Source organism: Labeo rohita, chromosome 3 (assembly GCF_022985175.1).
Source record: "Labeo rohita strain BAU-BD-2019 chromosome 3, IGBB_LRoh.1.0, whole genome shotgun sequence".
Classification (NCBI taxonomy): domain Eukaryota; kingdom Metazoa; phylum Chordata; class Actinopteri; order Cypriniformes; family Cyprinidae; genus Labeo; species Labeo rohita.
In genome coordinates this window covers 26,223,808-26,248,122 of record NC_066871.1, presented here as the reverse complement: position 1 = coordinate 26,248,122, position 24,315 = coordinate 26,223,808, and the positions used below count along the sequence as shown (strand labels likewise).

Genomic DNA, 24,315 nt, shown 5'->3' with positions numbered 1-24,315 from the left:
TGACCCCTTTAAGAGCTTCACTGTTACACACGTTTTCATTCTCAACTGTTTACGTTCACGTAAGGCAACCGACGAGGGTTTATGTGAATAGTCACCAAGCGCCACATTTTGACACAGTTTTGCGTGTCTTTGACCGTTTAGCAACTTAAGCTAAAAGTTGACTTAACTTGTCCGTGTTCTGAGCGCATCCACAGAAGCATCCTGAGTAACATCTCAAGTTCCCTTTTGAAACACAAAAATAAATACATTTAATAAACTTTTTTTTTTAAATAAGCGAAAGCGGACCACTGGAAAGAGGGAGGAATCGGAGGCAATAATTGCTTCATCTTGATTATTGGATTTTCATTGTTGGAGGCTGAAATCGAAACGTATCGAGATGTATTTCGATTAATTGCACAGCTCTACCGAAGATCCCTTTGGATTGAGACGGTCATGGCCACCATATTGAAGGCTTGTTCTAAACAAAAGCACTCAAAAATGCCCACTTCAAAGGGCTCTTTGGAATGAAGGATTTTGAAGGATACAACTGATGGACACTTCGCTCCCATGGTTCTTTGTGCAGGTTTAATTGTGCTACGATGGTGCATTCCTTAATTGGCTCGGCAAGATATCGCAGAAGTGTGTCCCAAGGAATATCTCTTTGGTCTTCTACCTACGCCCTTCACTCTTGAGGGTTAACCCTTCGAAGGGTTCAGGGCAGGGGTGGGGAACCTTGATCCTGGAGGGCCGGTGTCCCTGCTGAGTTTAGCTCTGCAACGACACCCGCCCTCCATGATCAGGGTTTCCCACCCCTGGTTTAGGGCATAGGGATGAGAAAGGAAATGGAGCATTCATTTACACAAAACAACAGAAAGTCATTTATTATGATTCATAATCATGTTCACATGCGGTATGTAATTGGCATACTCCCGTAGGCTATGTATGCGGTTCATTCAGTCAGCAGCTTCCTCCACAATGTAATTTCTCAATAACGCTGCTGTAATGAGCATCTGAGGACTATTTAACTATTTTTAAACCCTGTCGTTTTGCTTTATTTTATGTTTGATTCATTATGGATTTCCTCTTATGTCATATTCTAGGGTTTCCATATTTGTTGACACGCTACAGTATATAGATATAGGATATGATATACATATATAGATCTGATATTATATATAAATATTTAATGAAAGATGAGAACTGTAGTTACAAATGAGTTTGCGAGACTGTTTGTGAATGTTCGCTGACAGATGTTTCAACATTAAACTATGTTAGTAACAGTGGAACTTGCAACCGTAGTTGGCTAACACACAACCCACAATATCATGTTGTGATGTAATTTGTTTGTGGCTTCAGAGTGATTAGTCACATGGCAATTTATGGCTCAGGTGATTGGCTAAAAAAGTTTCCAGAACTGAGTGCCCAAGACAGCAGACAGCCAAAGAACTGCCATTGAGATTAATGGGAATGCCAGCGGATAGCTTTCTCCAAGTATTATAGACCTCCTCAGTGATGTCAGCTGAAAACGGAAAGTCATTGGAGAAACAAAGCAAGTTATTATGTGTTGATGAAATATTAAGAAGACAGATATTGTTTTCTTTGGAATAATATGCGGCGATGAATTGTTGACAATAAGACCAGGGGGCAGGGTTGTATATTAAGAAAATAAACAGACCATTTTGATTCATGTTGATTCAAAGAGGTGCTTAATGATGACAATGACCATTAAGCATTACGAATATCAAAACATTATTACATTAATCTTGATAGCACGAACATTTCAGCTGTGTGCTTTGTGTTTGAGCTCTGCATTAACATGTGAAACACTCTCAACTAATGCAGAGAGAGTGTCAAGTACTGTCAACGCTACAGTGTCATTTGTGGATGGGATACACTGTCCTTGCACGCATTAATTGGTGTCACATGTTAACAACTGAGGACTCTAAACAGCATTCAGATATCAAAAACTGTAGTTCAACACAATTACCGCAGTTAATGGGATCATAAGGGTAGGCTAACTTGTCATCAAGTAATACAGACAAATGTTTGAGTTACTATTCAGAGAGAGAAAAAAAAAAAAAAAGATTAAAATTATGATTACCTGCACCTCAAGGCCACGGCTGAATAACTTGCTGATGTTTAGTCTGGTATATCGTTACTCCTTTGATATTTTTTTTCTACAATTAAATAAACAAGATTTAAATATATACACTACCAGTCAAAAGATTTTTTATGTTTTTTAAAGAATTCCTTTCTGCTCACCAAGCCTGCATTCACGTGATCCAAAACACAGCACAAGCAGTAATATTGTGAAATATTTTTCACAATATATCATTAAAATATGCAGGATTCTTTGATGAATAGAAAAATCCAAAGATCAGCATTTTGCTGAAATAAAAAGCTTTTGTAACATTAAACACTATACCTTTCAAAAACTTGGAATCAGTATATAAATCTATATCTATCTATTTATCTATCTATCAATCTATCTATATCTATATATATGTATATGAAGAGTTCTAAATCCATCTGATGTATTTCTTTGAAATGAGCATTTCTTTCTGGCTACTTTGTATAGGTTTCTATGTAAGTACTGGTACTTCTGATTGGGCTGAGGCTGGAATTTAGCGAGTTTGAAGTTGTTTTTTTTAATAAAAATTGTATAAATTAATACTTTTATTTAGCAAGGATGCTTTAAATTGATCAAAGGTAATTTCTATTTCAGATAAATGCTGTTTCTTCTGAACTTTCTATTCATCAAAGAAACCTGAAAAAATTTTACACAGCTGTTTTCAATCTAATAGTAATAATAAATGTTTTGAGCAGCAAATCAGAATATCAGAATGTTTCTGAAGTATTATGTGTTTGGAGTAATGATGATAAAAATTCAGCTTTGAAATCACAGGAATAAATTAAATTTTGAAATGTATTAAAATAGAAAAGTGTTATTTTAAATAGTAAAAATATTTCAGAATTTTACTGTTTTTGCTGTACTTTGGGTCAAATAAGTGCTGGCTTGATGAGCAGAAGAGACTTATAAAAAAACGTGAACAATCTTACTGTTTAAAAACTTTTGACTGGTAATGTACAAATAACTGACATTTCAGATACAGTTCATTCTTAAAAAAAGGTTCTTTATTGGGACCAATTGTTCCATGAGGAACATTTAACATCCATAAAAACTTTTCATTGCACAAGAGGTTCTTTATACTAAAAAAAGGTTCTTTAGATTATAAAATGTTTTTCATAATAAGAAAAAAATGTTCTTTTGAGAACTGTTAACTGAAAGGTTCTTTGGGGATCCAATTTTTTTTCTTCTTCTATGCCATCACTGCGAAAAGACTCTTTTGGAAGCTTATTTTATGAGTGCCTGGATTTTTGTTTATTTTTACTCCACCATCAAAACTAGATTTCAAACAGTAATTCACAGTGCTTTAAATGGACATATGTAACAATGAAAGGGCACATAAAACAGAAAAGTTAGAATTATTATTGGAATAAAAAATGGTTATAAAAAGTTTTACGTGTTTTATTTTATGATATACACAGGCACATTTACAAGACTTCCTACAACAAAAAGTGAGTTTAAGCCGTCCGTTTAGGTTTAACAAACAGTGACGTTCATGGTTTGTGAGGCTGTGCATATTTTTGTCTTTCCCTTGTGTTTTTAAATATTATTCCTTTTTTCTCCCTTCCAACTCTTTTTCATCTTTATTTTATTTTATTTTTTTTACACAGTCATTTTTTCATGAACATCTGCTGGCGCTGATTCATGTCTCCCTTCAGAGGCTGAATTGGAAGAAGAACACATGCATCCAAAAACACCCAAACTCCTATAACCTCACGGATTAGGGGAAAAACATAACCAGTTGCCACCCACTCACACATGTACACATACACACACACTAATGCCCTTCACAGAGTGACACAATGGGTGTGACAGAAAGAATAATAAACTCAAGTGAAAGAGAAATTGCTTGTTTATTCATTTGTGATAATTATTGCATGCAATCAAGCACTACCAATATAAATCTTAACCATCATAAACACTGCCAGCAAAACATAACGAGAAAATCTGGCAACCGAAAGAAATTCAGATGATCATCCAAACATCACCGTTAACAATAGAGGGTTTGCACTTACATCGCAGTTTGGTCAGATACCCAGATGCATGGCCATATTGGAGATTACTGAATGCACAATTAACGTACTCCTGAATATGTTGTTCTGCTGATTTATGCTGTCTAAACCATGTGGAAGCTGCTAAATCATGTAGAGAAGTACCTATTAAGCAATATTTTGACAAACTAAAGTTAATAGGTAATAAATATATGTAGGAGCAGTATTAATTAAGATATTAGCATAATATTTCACTTACGTGACCAGAAATGATAAGAACAAACACAAATGTTGTCAAGATTCTTGCCCTGGAAATCCTGGTTCAGTTTGGACAACCACAAATGCCTTTTGTTCCTCAGACAGGTTTTGTACTCTTTTCCTTGATTTGTGATAACTTTTGGCAGTCTAGTACTCCAAATGTTTTTCCCGGTCTGACCGATTAGTACAGCCCAAAACATGCCAATAATTGACCTGTTTCCACAGCAATAATCAGCAAAATATGCGAGTTTCGTTCGGTTCAGTGGCATTGTTTATGTTCAGTGTCGCCAATATGACCGATTGATGATGTGTTGTGAAAACACTCTATAGATAAAAACTGTTATTAACTATGATAGAATGAAAAACAGTGATCACAACAGTTATTGCCATTATAAAATGGCAAAATTTCAATTAAAGAAGTCCACTTCCAGAACAAAAATGTACAGATAATGTTCTCACCCCCTTGTCATCCAAGATGTTCATGTGTTTCTTTCTTCAGCTGTAAGGAATTATGTTTTTTGAGGAAAACATTCCAGAATTTTTCTCCATATAGTGGACTTATATGGTGCCCCTGAGTTTGAACTTCCAAAGTGGAGGTTAAATGCAGTTTAAATATAGCTTCAAAGGGCTTTAAATGATCCCAGCCGAGGAAGAAACGATTGGTTATGTTCTAAAAAAAAATAACATTTATATACTTTTTAACCTCAAATGCTTGTCTTGTCTAGCTCTGCGTGAACTTTGTGTATTCCGGTTCAATAGGTAGGTTGAAAAACTCCCATCTCATTTTCTCCTCCACCTTCAGAATCGCCCTACATCGCTGCAGAAGTACCAACCCAGTGAACGTGTAAAGAAGATCAAATGCCGTTTACAAAAAGGTAAAATAGCAATGTATGATTTTGAAGGAGAAAATGAGATGGGAGTTTTTCGACATACCCTAACTGTATCGACCCCGATTACACAGACTACACATGCACATCTCAGAGCTAAACACGATTTGCATTTGGGGTTAAAAAGTATATAAATTGTAATTCTTTTGAGAAAATAACTGATTGTTTCACTAGATAAGACCCTTCTTCCTCGTCTGGAATTGTTTAGAGCTCTTTGAAGCTGCATTTAAACTACATTTTGGAAGTTCAAACTCAAAGGCACCATTGAAGTCCACTATATTGAGAGAAAACCTGAAATGTTTTTTTCCTCAAAAAACATAATTTCTTTACAACTGAAGACAAAAAAAAAACCCATCAAAATCTTAGATGACAATGTGGTGAGTAAATAATCTGTACATTTTTGTTCTGGAAGTGAACTTCTCTTTTAAATTAAACTTAAATGAACTTAAATATAAAATGTACATTTCATAGACTGCTCTTTACATTTCTCTCACACATTTGACTGAAATCCACAGATGACAGGGACAACAACATTAAATCAGATTGGAAGTATATGAGTCTGTGCTTAAAATAGTAATTGTACTCACATGTAAACTGATATTTACACTGGTTGTGTGACTGCTTTTGCACAGCGCGCGTTCCCGAGCAGTACGTACGCACTCCCGTCCTCCGTCATTCATTTAACCCGGACGTGAAGCCGCTCCATAGAAAAATATCCGATACGGTAAAACAGCTTACCTTCAAAAAAAGGTAAGTGTATAAACGCGGACACACCACAACATATCAGGAGACGTCATATATTTCGGTTTTAGCTTGTAATTAACTTCGTAAGAGTGAAAACGGCGCGTTTAGAGGATCTGTGTCGGTTATATTTGAGCTTGTTTCAGGCTGCTGTTGCAGTGCTAACTAGCTTAGCCTCTTGTTGCGCTTGCCAGCCTTATTACTTTATGACTCTTATATAACAGGGATGCATCGTGATTTTAGCCGAGCGTTTCTGTGTATTGATAGTGAAACATTTTAACTTGTGAATGACTATGGGTTTGTAGTGAAACGAGTGCTTTTAGTGACAACTGTCATGTTATAAATGGACAGACTTGCTCTTCCACCTGCTTCAGTTTGTTGTGTTTACTTTATTTCTTTTCACTATATGTGATTTGTACGGACATGTGTGATGTTAAACCCCCCGGTATGCGTTTGAAAGATGTGTTTTAGGTTAAAGTGCCCTGTCACAACCACTGCAGCACTCGAGTATTGTTGTAAATGCTTGTAAGTTGTTTTTGGGCAGAGGCCTGGGTATCAGTGACACAGGACTTGCTAAATACTGATCCCGCATTGACTGTGAATCGAAGGATTTCACTGCGCATGCGCTGTTTACACGTCCCGCATCCTGCCAGATAGTGGGTTATCGTTGTGCGCATGCGCAGTGCGGCGCTGCAGGGGCGCTCTTTGCCAGAAAGTGAGCCGCGTTCATGATCGCGTTCACGCAGACGTGTTGAATAGCTTGCTGCATTGCAGAAATTAGGCACAGCTGAAAAAGTTGGGCTGCCTGGGGCGCTTGTGAAGCGGAACGGTGGCTGTGCCACTCCTGGATTGTTTATGGGGGTTGTTTTTAGATCAGCTCTGGGTCCCCAGCTGGTAATTTTTTCGGGAAAAATGTGATGTTATGTTGAGTTTGTAAAAACAGATTTCACATTAACACATCAGAGCTAAAGAAATCCCTAGGGTTTTACAAACACCTGTGACACATGTAATGGGACTAACCCTATGAGCTCAGTGGTGTGGAAGAAATATGCTCAATACCACCAAAAACACCTGCTCTGCCACTTTGGGAGCGTAAATGTCCAGCACAGGTGGTGATTGTCATTTGGACTCTGATTGCATTTAGTGTTTGGCCATGTATGTTTACATTAAATACAAATACTGTGTTACTTCAATATTTCTAGTTAATGTAAAGACACTTCTGTTGAAAGGTTTAAGGTCAAGAAAGTAGAACTTTTTCTTGCAAGGATGTGTTGAATTAAAAGTGACTGCAAAGACAAACAGGGTGGACATGTTGAAGTTGACCACATCAAATTGGAAAGATAAAATAAGGAAAAGTTATTAATAGGAAAAATTGTGATGCTTGGTGGTTTAAAATGCTGTAAAATGTTTAGAATTGTTTACATTTTTTTTTAAAGGGACTTAAAATGCAACTTAAAAATTGATGTTCTAAAACGATTAGTCGCGATAAATCGATTCAAAATAAAGTTTGTTTGTATACTATATTTGTGTGTACTGTGTATATTTATGTATATAACACACACATGTATATATTAAGGAAAAAATATGTTAGATTTGTATTTAAAATATTTATATCTTTGTGTAATATATATTATATACATTTGTTTACATACAAGTACATAAAATACATACAAATGTTTTTTAAAATACATATGTTTGTATTTATACATAATAAATAAACATGGTACACACACATAGTATGCAAACATAAAGTTTTATTTTGAATTGATTAATTGCAAATAATTTTGCAGTGTATGTTGAACATTTTAAGGCAATAATATCATGATCTTTACTGGGGCACCAAATCCCACGAATTACCCACCTATAATATATATTATATTATTATATAATCTAGAATAATAATAAAAAATCAATCCAGTTTTGTTCAATCGACTTTGTTCAAAGAATTCCAGAAAAATACATCATGGTTTCTGCAAAAAATAAAAAAATAAATAAAAATTATATAGCGTATCTGTTTTCAACATTGATAATAATAATTAATGTTTCTTGAGCACTAAATCAGCATATTAGAATGATTTCTGAAATGTAGACTGAAGTAATGATTCTGAAAATGTAGCTTTGCCATCGCAGAAATAAATTATGAAATATGATTTTATAAAAAAAAAATTAATATTGTAATATTTCTTCTTTTAGAAACATTTAAATATGTTGCAGACCCCAAACTTTTGAACGTTAATATACATTAATTAATGTATGATAATATATAACGGTATGATTTAAGCATTGAATCCACTAGAAATATTGGCAAAAGATGACATTTTCTGTTCACTTGCATAAAGTTTTTTTTTTTTTTTTTTTTTTTTTTTCATTCCCTAGTGCAACCCTGCCATATAACTCCCATAGAGAATGTAATGAAAATGCCCACTCACTTTTTGCACTAGTGGCCTCGTACAGTTACAGAGAGCAGTTGTTTGAGTGTGTTGGAGAAAGATGGAGACACAGATTGTGTGAAAATGCTCAGCTAATGCAATTCTGGAGATGGATGTTTTTCTAATCTATCTGATGCCCAGTTCTTAACCCCAGCGCTGAAATAATAATGAAACTGAAATAGTGAAACTCCTCTGAGTACGCTGCTCTTTTTAAACACGTCAAACTTTTGCCATCTGTTGTTGCACGCAAGTTCTTTATTTCCATATTTATTCAGGCATTTTAGCATACGTCCTGAAATCAGTCTGACCCACTTCCCACTGTTTTGAGAATTTTAAAAAGCTGTAGTCGGTCTCTCCTTGTGTATGATATTCATGTGAGTTCTGCATTGTGTTCCTTGTATAAAATAGCACAATGAAACTTCTGTTTACATCTTTTTTAAATAATTCTGCAGATTATGTTTGTCTCTAAAAATGTGCTCATTAGGATTCATTTTAGCATCCAATCTCCCAGCATTTAATTCTAGCATTTAATACAATTTATGATGAGATTTTTTTTTTTTTTTTTTTTTTTTTTGGAACAGCCTCTCAAATCTTTCTGAATAGTTACATGTAAATTTTGTTTACAATAATAATGCTTCTAAATCTGTTATGGATTATGAGGAATCTCGGGTGTCTCAGCAGGTGTGTCAGAAATGACAAATTCTTTCCCGTAACTATCAGCTGTGTAAAATGGGTCTGATGGAGCGTCTCTGAATAAACTCTTGCATTAGGCGCTGATTAAAGTCCAGCGTAAATGTGATGGTTTCTTTCATTTCGGAGAGATTTACTACCGCAACTCTGGCTTGGCAGTTTCCGCTATTCGAAAATAAAGTAATCCATCAATTAGTCAGCAGCTCCATCAAAGCCAAGATATTACGCACCAAATTGCCTCGAATGATGAACAGTTGTAATTTATGAACAAACCCGAGACCAGGCGGCAGACTGAGAAAGAGAGAGATTGCCATGCTGAAATATTCAGATTGTTATTATAATTTTTTAAAGCTGTTGTTTTTAAATAATCAGTAATGTTAACAGTAGCAAATGGCTTGCTTGGGTGTAATAAACATGGATCGTTATTTGTTTAATAACTCCCTGATAAAGCGTGTGCTTAAAATTTACCCAGTGAGCAACCACATATTTACAATGTCTGAATCATATGCTAAAAGACAGCTGGTGGCTTTGAAAGAGGAAGTTGTATATAACACAATAAACGGATTATGTTAAAGGAATAGTTCATCCGAAAATAAAAATACGCTAAAAATGTACCCACCCTCAGGCCATCCAAAATGTAGATGCATTTGTTTCTTTGTCAGAACAGATTTGGAAAAATTTAGTGTTACATCACTTGCTCACCAGTGAATGGGTGCCATCAGAATGAGAGTACAAACAGCTGATTAAAACATCACAGTAATCCACACGACTACAATCCATCAGTTAACATCTTGTAAAGTGAAAAAGCTGTGCGTTTGTAACAAGCAAACCTATCAATACATTTTTAACTTAAAATTGTTGTTTGTTGTTGTTGATTAAAATACAAGTCCTCTATCTCATCTGAATCAGTTGAGAAATATGCACAGATCAAGCAAAGTGAAAACCGTTCTTAACAAATATGAATAATGGGATGGAGTTTTTTTTATTGGAGGAAAATGTATGGATTATGTTTTTTTTTTTTTTTTTTTGGTTATTACCAACGCCCAAATGATGGTCTAGAGCAGTGGTTCTCAATGCCAGTGCTCGGGGCCCACACATTTTGTATGTTTCTGAATCTGACACACTCAGTTGAGTTCATGGAACAGCAGTGGGCCCCGAGGACAGGAGTCGAGAACCACTTGTCTGGAGCAGTTCTCAACCCTGGTCCTGGGCACCCCCCCTCCCAGCACTGCACATTTTGTGTGTCTGTCTAATCAAACACACCTGATTCAACTCATCAACTCATTAAACGATACTCCAGGACCTGAAATGGGTGTGTCAGATAAGGAAGACATACAAACTGTGCAGTGATGGGGGGATGTGTCTAGACCAGAAACACTGGTCTAGAGTCACATTGATTTACTTGTAGATTATTATGATGTGTTTATCAGCTTTTTTTAAACTCCCATTCCGACAGCACCCATTCACTGTGATGTAATTCTACATTTTTCTAAATTTCTCTAAATTTGTTCCAATGACGAAACAAACTCATCTACATTTTGGACAGTTAAATGGCAGTTAAATGACCAGTTAAATGGTAGATGGAGCTGTATTAATGGCAAGTCTTTGGGGTTTGACTACTGTATTTCTTGATAAATTGTGGATGTTTCAATATATTGTAGTAGTTGTTTGCATGTGAATGCTAATAAATAGTTTTCATCAGGTGTATAGTCCTCATTAGTAGCTTTCACATCGCATAGTTCTGAAAAATAGCCAGCATAGTGGTTCCTAGAGAACCAATTTCTCCCTCGGGGTGTTTTCCTGGTTGCATTCGCACTGGTTGTAGGTTAACTCTGAAGCGGCCGATAGTGACGTCTTTATTTGCGGCATTTACAAATGTCAACAACCGGTGAATGGAGGACGCAGTGATCGGAGCTGTTTTTGTTGTGTGTCGTGGGTTTCGTAACAATGGAGAGGGAATGCAAACCCACAATTTTTAAATGATTGAAAGAGCACCAAAATATGACTAAATCTCTTATGACAACTTGCAGCGTTACATATCACTTAAAGGTTGAGAAAAGAACACAACGCTGCAATCAACAGGTAGCCAAATAAGTTACGCACTCAGTGACAACATGTGCTGTTTGAAGTTGTGTTTCCACATCGTTAGCAGGTTTGGATTGCCAAATCTTGAATGACTGTCAACTAGTCATGTGAAATTTGAACCGAGGCATCAGAGCTTGTGTTAAGGGGTGTGCCAGATGAAGCCTTGATTTGAGGCTTGTTTTGTTAGCATAGAAATCACAAAACCAGTGACAAACGAATTTTCACTTTCTGTCCAGTCCAGTGCACAATTCACTTTGCATGTCGGACTGTTTCAACCCCCAGATCCTACTTATTGAGACTTATTTAATTAGATTTTAAATTAAAATTTGAGATATTTGTACTACCGTTTAATGTCACGTTATAATGCCACATTATAATGGGTAAATTAATTTCGATCTGTGTAATGTGTGGTGAATGTATCATCCGACAGAGTTTGTTTCACAGGCTTGGCTGCTTTATTTTTTGCTAACCAACCAATAGCACTGTTTTCGACACTAAAAGCTTTTTATCTTTTCCCGAAACTACTACTGTCAACTGTTGAATGAATGAGTGTCACGTCCCGCTTGTTTACTTCGAACCGGAAGACACTCCCACTTTTGATGCAAGGCAACATGGAGCATAGGAAACTTGTGGATAGAACTGTTTTAGACCCTGCTCTGAAGTAGGAGCTAATTTAGTTCCCCCAAACAGAGTTCCTGTAACTAACTACGTTCCTAGTTCTTGCGGTGCAAACACGCCAAAAAGGCTATGAAAAGTTTCCTCCGGTAACTATTAAGTAACAGTTATAACTGAAAATGGCAGGGTAACAGAAAACACGCCCAGCGTCCATTACAGCAGCAGTTTACTGATCACAGTCAAAGAACTTGTATTTCAGCTCAAGTGGATCTGAAGTTAAATTAAGCTTGGTTTTATTCTCTGTGTTATTTTTGAGAACTCCTGTAAGATGATGCGTGAGATTCGACAATGAATGCTTTATGAAGAGAAGGGCCAGATCAAGAGTGTGTGTGTGTGCATGTTAAAGATATGGGAGTGAAGGCGTCAGGATGTGTGGGTGAGAATAGGCTCATTTTTCACACAGACGGTTGCACTGAGGACACATAGTGGCGATTGAATTCGTTTACATGAGAGGATGGAAATTGAAATATGGATTGGGGTCGCAAATGCCTGTGTGAGCTTCCATAAAAGGGCTAAAATATTTTCCTGCTCCTCATCTGAGCGTGCGGGTGTCTGTCTCTGTGCACAGCACACTCTGGTCTATGTCCGATTATATTTAGATTTAAGGAGCCATAGAAAGGTATAAACTGGATCTCAGTACGTGTCTGTCTGGTTGGACTTATTGTGCACACGTTGTAACCTCAGTAATGAATACTTCCCATGTTCTTATGGAGACACTCTAATATACTGTTTCTCCCACGCTCTCTCTGTCTTCTGAATTCTTGTTTTACTCATTAGTATTCATGTAGATCTAATGCACTGAAAACATAAACAGATTGGACTGCAGTTTACCATCTTTTGTGTCCTGAAGTTCGTCAGTCAAGGTTATTTGCATGGAAAGAGTGATGTATTTTTAGCTGTTTTTTTTTAACCTGAGACCCTTAGAATTAAAATTAGACAAGGTTTTTGGTGCTGCTGTATCTTTAGGTCATTTTATATTTAAATCACCTTTATGATTGTTCAGGACAGACAGGTTGCTTAATACTAAATTGACTATGAATTAGCCAAAAGAAAAAAAATCCTAGACATTTTTACTTTATTTGTTATTTCAGTGATTGATATTATATATTATATTTACCTTGTAAAAATATGTTGCATCCCTAAAAAAAAAATCACCTGCCTTTGATTTTCAAGCAGCGCTGTTGTGTTTGATTTGTTAAAGTTCACCCAAATATGAAAATTAGCCCATGATTTACTCACCCTCAAGACATCCTTGTGTATGACTTTCTTCTTTCAGATGAATACAATTGGAGTTACATTAAAAAATGTCCTGTCTCTTCCAAGCTTTATAATGGCAGTGAATGGGTGTTGAGATTTTGAAGTCCAATAAAGTGCATCTATCCATCATAAAAAGTGCTCTACATTGCAACGCGAATCGAGAAACAATTCAGCATCGATTCTGAGATTTTCCTAACACATCGCGATTCTTTCTCAAATCGCCTCTAGGTTTAGTTTTGAACAGCAGATGGCACTGCTTGCTTTAGCAACAGCCGTGCTCTGCATGTTTCCAAATCCTTACATGCACTTGAACCTAAAATAATCATTCATGCAATTCGAAAAGATTAAAGCGAATTACAAGGGTGTTCACAGTGGGCTGTGTATACATGAATCCTGCATCATAAAAGCATTCTGGGCAGAAGTGAAATTACATGACTCGGCTGAACGCACAAGTTCTCTTCAGCACTCTTCTTCAGGAGCGTTTGAGTGTGCGGATAAAACCATCTGCTGTTCAAATCTAAGCTCAGAATTGATTTCAAAGAGTTGATTCGGAAGATCTCAGAATCAGTCCACGAATCGATTTATCGTCCCATGTCTACACATGGCTCTACACAAAGGCTTCCTGAAGCGAATCAATGTTAAAAAAAAATCCATATTTAAAACGTTCCAGCGATGACTTTGGATGTAGGAGTAGCATATGCTCCTGTGAGAATGCTAGTCTGAGCCTATGCTAGTCTCATGAGAACCAAGTTTTGTTTACAGGAGCAAAGGAAGCAAAAGGTGTCCGACTTGACGTCTCTGCTTTCAGTTCCACCCCTGAATGCAGGCGGCAACTCTCACCGACTGATCTGTTCATCACCGCGTGAAGTTGAACACACCTAATGTTTTCATTAGGGCTGGCAAATGATTAATCGCGATTAATCGCATACAAAATAAAAGTTTGAGTTTGCTTAATATATATGTGTGTACTGTGTGTAATTATTATGTGTATATAAATACAAGCACATTCATGTATATATTTAAGAAATATTTACAAGTATATGTATTTATTATAATTTTTGCAGAATTTATATTATATATAAATAAAAATATTTTGTACATGAATAACATATTTCTCTCTCTCTCTCTCTCTCTCTCTCTCTCTCTCTATATATATATATATATATATATATATACATAGTAATTGCTCACACATATAGTAGGCAAACTCAAACTTTTATTTTGTATGCGATTAATCGCGATTAATCATTTGACAGCCCTAGTTTTCATGTTTTTTAGTAAAGGAAAATTTATTTCTTCTTTGCTTATATCGAAATCCCCTGCCATTTTCCTTTACAAATCCTCGTTTTGTACTTCTAATTTGTGATTAGTGTTGTGTTTTGCTCTCTCCTCTGCGTTTCCAAATTCGTCACCACGTTCGCCTACGTCCTGCGACATCCACTGGAACACCACTCACTGTACGGCAGTTACCGAAAGCTAGGATTACAGTTTATAAAGTTTTAAATATGGATATTTTTACACAAATGCATTGATTCTCTTCAGAAGGCCTTTATTAACCCCCCGGAGCCATGTGGAGCACTTTTTATAATGAATGGATGCACTTTATTGGCCTTCAAAATCTCAACATTCATTCACTGCCATTATAAAGCTTGGAAAAGGCCAGAGGCCATTTTTTTTAATATAACTCTGATTGCATTTGTCTGAAAGAAGAAAGTTATATCCACCTAGGATTACTTAAAGGTGAGTAAATCGTGGGGTAATTTTCATCTCTTTAAATTCTGCAAGATGGTAGCCCTCCAGGATCGAAGCAACCCATACCTGATGTATGTTGCATGTTGAGATAAAACTGTTTTTCTGTGTTTGTGTGAATTTTAGCACAGTATCACATGATATTGATGGAGGTTAGTGTAACTGAAGGGTGAGGGCAGAGTGGCGCTCAGCGTTTGCTCGGATGAAATCGATAGTTCAGACTTTTAGCCTTTTATTTTTGGCCGGACATTTGTGATGGACAGAAAAGGAGAGTGCCAGAGGGGAAGCAGGTGGGAATGTGGCCATTCGACTGTTTGATAGTCAGGCAACTATTGATTGAGATTCTAGCTCACTAACAGCCACTAATGGTCCAACATGCGTGCACGCACACACACACATGCTTGCTAAGACATTTAAAGCTGTGTCCAAAAAGGCAGTTGCCTTCCTGTCCAGACAGTCATTGACTTGCCTGGCAGCATTTTTGAATGAAGGCACCAGACTGCTTTCCAAGGTTCATGTGTAATGATCTAAAACATGCTGAAGTGAACTTTAGAAATATCCAAGGGAGTACGTAATGACTACAATACTTATTTGTCAGTAGAAATTGAATCAGATGTTGAAAATTGAAAGAAAATTGATGTTCATAAAGTAATTTACTACTTTTAACAGCTCCATCAGATGCCTTTTTTTTTTTTCCTTCAGCAAACTGACCCACACAGAATTGTGGGATATCACAGGCTGCACAGAATAAATCTATGCTAAAACTCAACCAGATGGAGGCATCTAAGTAAGCACGATAGATTCAAATATGCCTTGTCATACCATTCCACCTCAATTTATTGTTCAGGTTTCAATCATAGACTTAAAACGTAGTATATTTCAGTCTGAAGTAAAAATAGAGGCGTGAAAAGAAACTTCTTTTCATGCATGTATGTTTGCATTAGTAGAATGTTTCAGGGCAGAAGAAGGTGTGTGTGTGTGTATGGCTGTGCTGTATATCTGTCTCTCTTTCTACAATCTGGTGTGTTTCCTCACTTGTGTGGTAATGAGCTTGATGAATATTCATGAGGCAGAGCTGTTGGCAGCATGTAGATCAGGATTCCTGTGAAACTGATGTGCTGGAGTGTATGAAGGTGCAGAATAATGTTGCATGTCTTTGACTTAAAAGCTCATATGGGTCCTTCAGTCACCTGCTTGGTCTTAAAAATGGTTCGGAGTTTGCTTTTGCAAATAAATAAATATATTAATACAGGGCTCTAAAGTGCGACCATTTCGGTTGCATTTGCCACTGAAAACTACTGCGTGCGACTTTGAAAAAATATTTAGGAGCACCATATGTGACTGACCCGATCAGCATATTTGTGTTTGCACTGAGGGGAGTTTCAAAGGTTTCTACTTGTTTTTGCAACATTGAGTGATGTATCACAGACATATCTCACAAATCTTTTGATAAACATTGTAGAGAGTGTAAATCAGAGATTTATTGTGCAGTGTTGAGAGCTTTAATTATAATGGAACTTTGTGAGATTGTGATGAACTAAGATGAGTGACAGCTTTTAATGATTTTTAGCTGTTAAATAAACAAGAAGTTAAAATTAAGCGACTTCCATTGTCTGACTATAACACTATTGCCTGATTTAGCTCTATTTCGTTGTCAAAAATAATCTGAAACAAGTCACAACTGAGCTGCTTTGCATCTCCATTTAAACACAGCGGTGTTTCATTTATGAATGAACGTGCATTTTTAAACAAATCTAATGATTCAATGATTCAATTTCCCATTCAAAGATATTCACTTGCTTTATTTCTGAATGAATCAGCCGTTCAAACGAATCAAATAAATGATATGATTCAGTAATTAAATCAGTGGTTTGCTGCCACCTACTGCCAGTTTTAGTTTCATTTTTAAAGTATCTTTTCACTTATTTAAATCATTTAATATTTCTGTTTTCAAATTCTTATATTTAAAACATTTTCTCAACATGATTAATCTCATGCCATCTCTGAGTCTCATTAAACATGAAAATACACCTACAAGCCACTTTTGTGTTCTGTGCTTCCTCTGTAGTACAAATTAATTTTGTTAATACTGATTTCATTTGATTGGTAACTAATTCTCTACTTCTCAATTTGTAAATTTAAATTTAATTAAAAAAAAAAAAAAAAAGCAAATTTGACAAGATTATAAAAGTGACACAATTTTAATAAATTGATAATTTTATTGATAATTTTATCGATAGCCCCCGAGGCTATCGATAAAATTATCAATAAAATTTTGACTGTGCTTCTACATTTTTTTTTTTTTTTTTTTTTCTTTTTTATGAAGTTATGAACACACTTACTCCTAAAAAAGAAAAGTAAGTGTAGAATCCTGTAATAGTCTTTTTAAAATAAAAAATTTAAAATATTAAATTACAAGTAATACATTTTTCATGTTTATTTTGTTTAACACAATGCTCATGTAGTAATTGCATCAAAAAAACAAATTAAAAATCTAAAAAATAGTTGGTTATCAGACAAAACCAAAGCCTGTTTGTTGTTCATAAAAAGGGAATATTGATTTATTGGTTTCTAGTCCTTGTGTCTAGTCCTTGTGTTTGTTCCACTCTTTTCCGCTCTTGTGTTGTTGTTGTTCATATGTTGTTTGGTCGGCATTATATGAAATGAAACTTCTGTTAGGTTGAAGCTGTTTTACACCGAAAGCTGTTCAGTAGAAAGCAAGACTGTGTTATTGTGCAAGTTGATAACTCTCATTTTCTACATTTTTCGTTTCGTCTGCTTTGTTCTGCTCCACCTGTCTCCTTCTGTCTATCTCTTTCTCCTTTCTCTCCCTCTCTGGATGTCAACTTCTCTCACTCTTTCTCTCCGTGACTTTACTTGTCTAAATACCTGTCTCTCCTCTTCACTTTTTTCCCCCTCTCTCTCTCTCTCTCTCTCTGTCTCCCGCTGTTATGTGTCTAACTGCTCGTTAAGCCATCTGTAAAACCTTTGATCTCAAAGCTTTGCCACTCAGCAGCCAAACAGAAGAGTGTGTGTGTGAGACTTAGGTTTGTTTCACGTGTGTGAGATGAACAAACTCCGAGCGTGTGTGTGTTTAGCGCAGCATCTCTTACAGAGTTTTGGAAGGAAAGTACAGCAGGAGCCATATTTTCAAGCACTTAATAGTTTGTTTGAGCTTCATTATCATAATTTGTGGACCTTGCAGTCTAAACTGTTTGAATTGAAGTAAGGAATTTATACTGTGCTCATAAAAACTATTCTCTTCAAGAATGAGTGACTTTATGAAGCTGATGCAAATGTTTTAGGAGTCAAGAAGTGCAGTTTTAGAGAGCTCGTCAGCATCACTTCTGACTGAATCAAAGCAAGGTTTGGGATGTTTAATAGCAGCCAAAGTGAAGTGGAAAATTGCCAGTGGAAGTGATTGGAAATGCACCACTTGCTTCAAATTCCTGGTGGGTTTTAGTGTCTGCTATGGCTGTCTGTCACTCCTCGTCAGGCCTCGCGTAGACAGGCATCTCACCGTTGGCGTAAATTTTAGTCTAGTGTTTGACTGATGTGGGTTATTAGTAATGGATGCTATGAGATGTGAAGAGGAGTGTGGTCAATTGATGATAGAATGCTAGTATATGCATATCGTACAATTTGTGATTTCTAATTGTCAACTTGTATCATGTGTGCCTTGATAAACAATCACACTGTAGCCTTAAGTTGTACAGTATAAAATCGCTGCTTATGAAATCTGTTTTATTTTTTCCAAAACCCATTTTTTCCCCTTTTTTTTTTGAATTTTTCTAGACTCTGTTTTAATGGTTAAATTAAACAGAATGCAAGTCTAATTAACTGAAATCATAAAACTTACACAAAAGTGTTTTTTTTTTTTTTTTTTTCTCAAATTCCGTTTTATTTTTAACCAAATTCTGTTTTCCAATAATTTTTCTGGATTCCATTTTAATGGTTTCAATAAAATGTAAATATTAAAAGCATCTCAGATTGATTTTATAAAAAAGTAATTTATTGTTATTTTATTTATTTATTTTTCCAGAAATATTGTGTTTTTACATTTTAATTTGAGTAAATTCTGATAAATATTTTCTTCTGGTAAATATCCCATAAAAAACACAATGTTTTAATGATAAATTTATTAGTAGTATTTTCACGGGGTCCTATTAAATCCGTTAATGAAGTTTTATTTATTTTTTTTTCCAAATTCTGTTATTTTTATTTTTCTGGATTTTTATTTATTTATTTTTTTTTAATCTTTTAATTGGTCTAGACTGTTTTATTAGTTAAAAATGGTTAAGAATATTAATATTAAACAAAATGCATGTCGTTAATTAAAATCATAAAACACAATTTAAGTTTTTTTTTTTCCCCCTCAATTTTAGTTTTATTTATACCAAATTCTGTTTTCTATTAATTTTCTGAATTTTTATTTTAATGGTTTCATAAAAAAAAAGTTTAATAAAAAGCATCTATAATTGATTGATTTTTATTAAAAAAATTAATTTATTGTTTTATTTGTTTATTTATTTCAGAAATACTGTGTTTTTACATTTTTCTGGTAAATAAATTCTGCAAAATATTTTCTTCTGGTAAATATTGTGTAAAAAAAAAAAAAAGTAAAAAGTAAAATTAGTTTATTATTTGTTGTACCATCTACAGGGCCCTATGAAGTCTGTTTTATTTATTTTATTTATTTTTTCCCCAAATTCCTTTTTCTCAGTTTTATTTTTTTTTTTTTTTTTTTTTTTTTAAATTGGTCTCTGACTCTGTTTTAATGGTTAAATTAAAAAAATATGAAGCAAAAAGCATGTCTAATTAATTGAAATTATAAAACTTACACAGTTTAATTTTTTTTCTTCTCAAATTTAGTTTTATTGCTACCAAATTATGTGTTTTCCATAATTTTTTTGGATTCCATTGTATTTTAAAATTCATTAAAAATGTTAAATTCATTAAAAATTATTTATTTATCAGAAATACTGTTTTTTACATTCTTCTGGTAAATAAATTTTGGCAAGTATTATCTTCTGGTAAATATTCTGTACAAAATAATGTTTATTAACTTTGTGTCACAGGGCCCTTTAAAATCTGTTTTCTTTTTTTTCCTTTTTTTAAATTCTATTTTATTTAATTTTTTTGTTTTAATTTTTCTGGATTTAGTTTTTCTGTTTTAATTTTCCTAGGCTCTGTTAACGTTTAAATATCATTTTAAATAATCAGTGAAACCTACACAATTTAACAGCGGTTTATTAAAAGTCTAAGTTTAAGGCCCTGTGAAATGCGTTTTATTTTTTTTCTCAAATTTAGTTGTATTTTTTACCACATTCGGTTTTCCATCAGTTTTGCATAAATATTTCATTAAATTTTAATAAAAATAAGGATCTTTAAATAATTTATTTTTATAAAAAATATTGATTAAAAATTGTATAAATCTTAGAGCCCTGCTATTTGCTGATACTATAGAAATGAATAAGAGCTCTAAACGGAATCCAACCTGGTGCAGATTTTGTCACAGACTTATCTTACAAAGCAGCAATGTTTCTGCTGTAAACTTTTTTGCTAATCTTGGAGGCTTGCCTTAAAGCAGCTCTGGTTAAGCCACATTTTTGTAAGCTAAATGCGCCAGATGGGTGTTGAAGGGTTTGTGGGCATGTCCTGTGAGGCTAAGACACCTTTTATCTGCATATCGCAGATTTGGCCGCTAAAACGGCAAACAGGCCTAACCATCTGTAGCCCAAGGAGCAGGCCTAGCTTGAGCTTTCTTACTGTTACTGAAGAACACTGTGAAAATCAGCATAGGATATTTGAGACTCTTAGTTTATCTCATAGTCCTCAACATCCAGTTTAAAAAAAAAAAATCCCTCAGAGTCATTTCATGGGGACTTTAAACGTTAGTGGAGATGAATATCACACCCTATTGGAGATGAGTGTATGTTTGTGTGTGTGTCAGTGGCTGAAAGGACGTCCTTTCAGTCTCATCTGTTCATCAATGAGAGCGACCACTCAGAGCAGACATGTTTGCTCTCCTTCATCTCACTCTGTCTCTGTGCCGTCCGTCCAAACGGGTGGCCCGAGGTCTCGTCTCATCAACACGTCTGCTAGTTTAGAGAGCTGTGCTTCTGATCAAAGCCATGGTGTCTCTAAGGGCTCTGATGTCATTCTCATCAGGTATGCTGTCTGGATGCTTTATAGACCTGCTCAGAATACCTCCTGACAGCCATGCACACATACACACTGATGCCTTTTATAGCGCTTTGTGTCACCTTCTTCTTAGGAGCAGAATCAATTATCAGTAATTAAGTTTGTGTCAAAGTCTTTATCACTCATTCAACCGGACAATTTTTTTTTCTTCGTCTGTTTTCTTTTGCTTGTGACCCTCTTCAGATGTCCAAGAAAGGCCTTTCTTCTTCTTCTGGTGATGTTTCGGTTCTTTCTTTTCATTTCAGTCTTTCATTTCAATCTGCAGTAAATGCGTTCTTTTAATCAGTCTCAGTCTTCTGAGAAAGCATAGGCAGTTTTATTGTTGTTTGAGGATGTTAATGAAACAAATCAAATTAAGTTGTTTTTTTTTTTTTTTTTTTTTTTTTTTTTTTTTTAATTGTTGTGGGTAGAATGGTGTAATTTTGACTAAATTAATATCTCATTCTACTGAGTCTACTTTTCCTGCTTTATGCAGATTTGTTTTTCTGCCAACAGTGCACGAGAATCAGCAATCATACTAGTTACTTGAGTGCATAAAGGTGTATTTATGGTTCTTTGTACATGTATTTAAACAATCCATACCTGGTATATAGGTGAGAGACATAACATTCATTTTTTTGTTTCAAAAATGCATTCAAAATACAGTTTATATTTGAATACACCTCTATGATGAGCATGTTTTTATTTTCTGAAACAGATAATGTTTTTTTCCCTGAAACTGAAAGTACAGCACTGAAATAAATTACTGAAAATAAACCCTTATTCAATAGTGTTTCTTTCTTTTATTTGCAAACAGTAATTAAATTTTTTTTTTTTTTTTTTTTTTTTTTTTTGGTGGCAGAAAATGAGTTTTCAAGTAGCGGTCTATGGAAGCCATGGAATAAAAGATTTTGAGTTTATGTTTCAAAATTCTGACTTTATTCTCGCAATTCTCTCCGAGATTATATCTCGCAATTCTGATAAGAAAAATCAACTCGTCATTCTCCTTGGCTTAGAATCATGAGTTTATATCCAACACTTCTGTTTTTTTTTGCCCTCAGAATTGACCAGCTTGTTATTGTTGAGTTAAATTGAGGTATAAAGTCTGAACTAGGAGATATTAACTTTTTTAGCATTTGCGAGGAAAAGTCGGAATTGTGAGATAAAATGGGTCAATCTCATGTAAAATGTTTTAGATTTGAATAGTATTTCATGCTGTAACTATCAGGCTAATATAATATGTCCCCTATGACCTGCATATGTGAATATTATGTAGACCTATTGCTTAAATCAAATTTATGCTTTAAAAGTAGAGTAATCATAGCAGGTTTCATCCATAGTCTGTCTGTTTAAACATCTGCGTTTAGCTTGAAATGGCGTCCTTGATGACAGGTTTTTATAAAAATTATTTGAATTTGATTCTGACATCCAAACATACAACACCACATTTTTTTCCTTCTTATTCCATGTATTTTACATATTTCCCTCCACTTGTTACCGGTGTTTCTCTGCCACCACAATGTGCATGCAGCTACAGGTGACGTAACTATAGAAATCTTTTTTTTTTTTTTTTTTTTTTTTTTTTTTTTGGTAATTAAAGCTCATTACTTTTTGCTTGTATAGTATTTGAATTTTTTTTTCATTTTATTTTTTTCTCAACTGTTTTTGCATGTCTAATTAATTTAAGTCATGAAACTTACTATTTAACAGTGATTTTATTAAAAATGTTTTTTTTGCAAATTAATTTTTTTTGTTACTACCAAATTCTGTTTATCATTAGTTTTCTGGAATTCATTTTAATGGATTCATTACATGTTAATAATGAAAAGCATCTCTAAATGTTTGAGTTTTATAAAATGACAGCAACAAAAAAATTAATTTATTATTCCTTTTTTTTTTTTTTTTTTTTCCCAGAAATGCTATTTACATTTTACTGGTAAATATTTTTTTCTCCGGTAAATATTCCTTAAAAATAATGTTTTAATAATAATTGTATTAATAGTAGTAGTACTATGATTACATTCAGTAATATATTTCTGTGACAGTTTCATCAAATTAAACCGAACTTTTTTGGGATGCTGAAGTTCTGCCTGTCTGTGAAGAGCCTGTTAACTGTGACTAAAAAGACCCAAGTGTAAATACCCTCCAAAAAACATTTGGCTACCCAGCTTTAGGATAATCACAGAAATAAATAGTTATATTTGCATGTAGCATGGGAACCATATATCACATTCATTTTGGTTTTGCAGACACTTTTATGTGTCCAGGTGGAAATGAACTGGACATACCCAATTGGAAAACAATCCGATCGCTCAGTACGCATGAAGTGTAAATACCCCCCCCACAATGCCCCATAGAAGTTTTTCATCTCTAATCCTCCGTGTAGCGGCACACGTGTGATCTATTACTCTCATTAAGCCACCAAAACAAGTGTATGACTGTTTTTGTGAGAGGTAGCGCTGCACATAGAGCGAGGGTCTTCAGCAGGGGGCCTGCCAATTATTTTATTCTCAAAATCATTAGTGAGAAAATTAAAATGTGTTAAAAATGCAATATTAAATTAACTGCAGTCTAAGCAAAAGTTGGGAAGCTGAAGTTCAGCTGAATGATTCATAGTCCCTCACACATTAAAATGCATTAAGTTCAATTTAAATATCGCCATTGTCAGAAATAAATGTGTATAAATGCAGACTGATTTTTTTTTTTTTTTTTTTTTTTTTTTACTTTTTCACACCAGTCCACATAGATAGAATACAGAGTTATGAAAGGCAAATCAAGGGTGCAGATAAAAGCCTTAGAAAGGAAGAATGTGGTTGGCTAGTGAGAGGACTGGTAGAAACAGGAAGAAAAGTGAAGCACTCTTGGCAGAGAGCGTCTGATCGTGACTTGTTGCCCTTGAATGTCTTCTGTTAAATGTGTGAAGGGGAAGCATTTATCTTCTGTATACCTGTGTGAGCTCGTCTATCTGTCCTCCAGCTGACAGCAGCGCTTTTCATGTTGACACTTATTCTCTCTTATCATCTGTTTTTACACACCGCGGCTTCACTCTGAAGAACACACCTGTACCTCTCGCTTCCTTCAGGTCCTTCTGGGAAGCTATTTAGATGTTCCCAAGTTGTAATTACGATATGATGGGCATTCAAGTAATGTGAGGAAAAATGCACCAATTTAGTGTTTATACATCACCAGGAAAGTGATAGATTTTGGCAAATATTTTTGAAGAGTGCTTTCCCTTTAAGAGCACCGCATGTCCAAGTGGTGTG

At 34.8% G+C, this 24,315-nt stretch overlaps 1 protein-coding gene across 2 annotated transcripts in view; it reads left to right on the top strand.

The window, feature by feature from the left end:
- The first annotated feature begins 5,885 nt into the window (after positions 1–5,885).
- The window catches only part of spop (speckle type BTB/POZ protein), a 91,428-nt gene continuing 72,998 nt past the window's right edge, over positions 5,886–24,315 (top strand). For both annotated transcript variants that reach the window (XM_051105916.1, XM_051105917.1), the window contains exon 1: positions 5,886–5,993. The gene's annotated coding sequence lies outside the window, so the exon portion shown is untranslated. The remainder of the gene's footprint in view (positions 5,994–24,315) is intronic.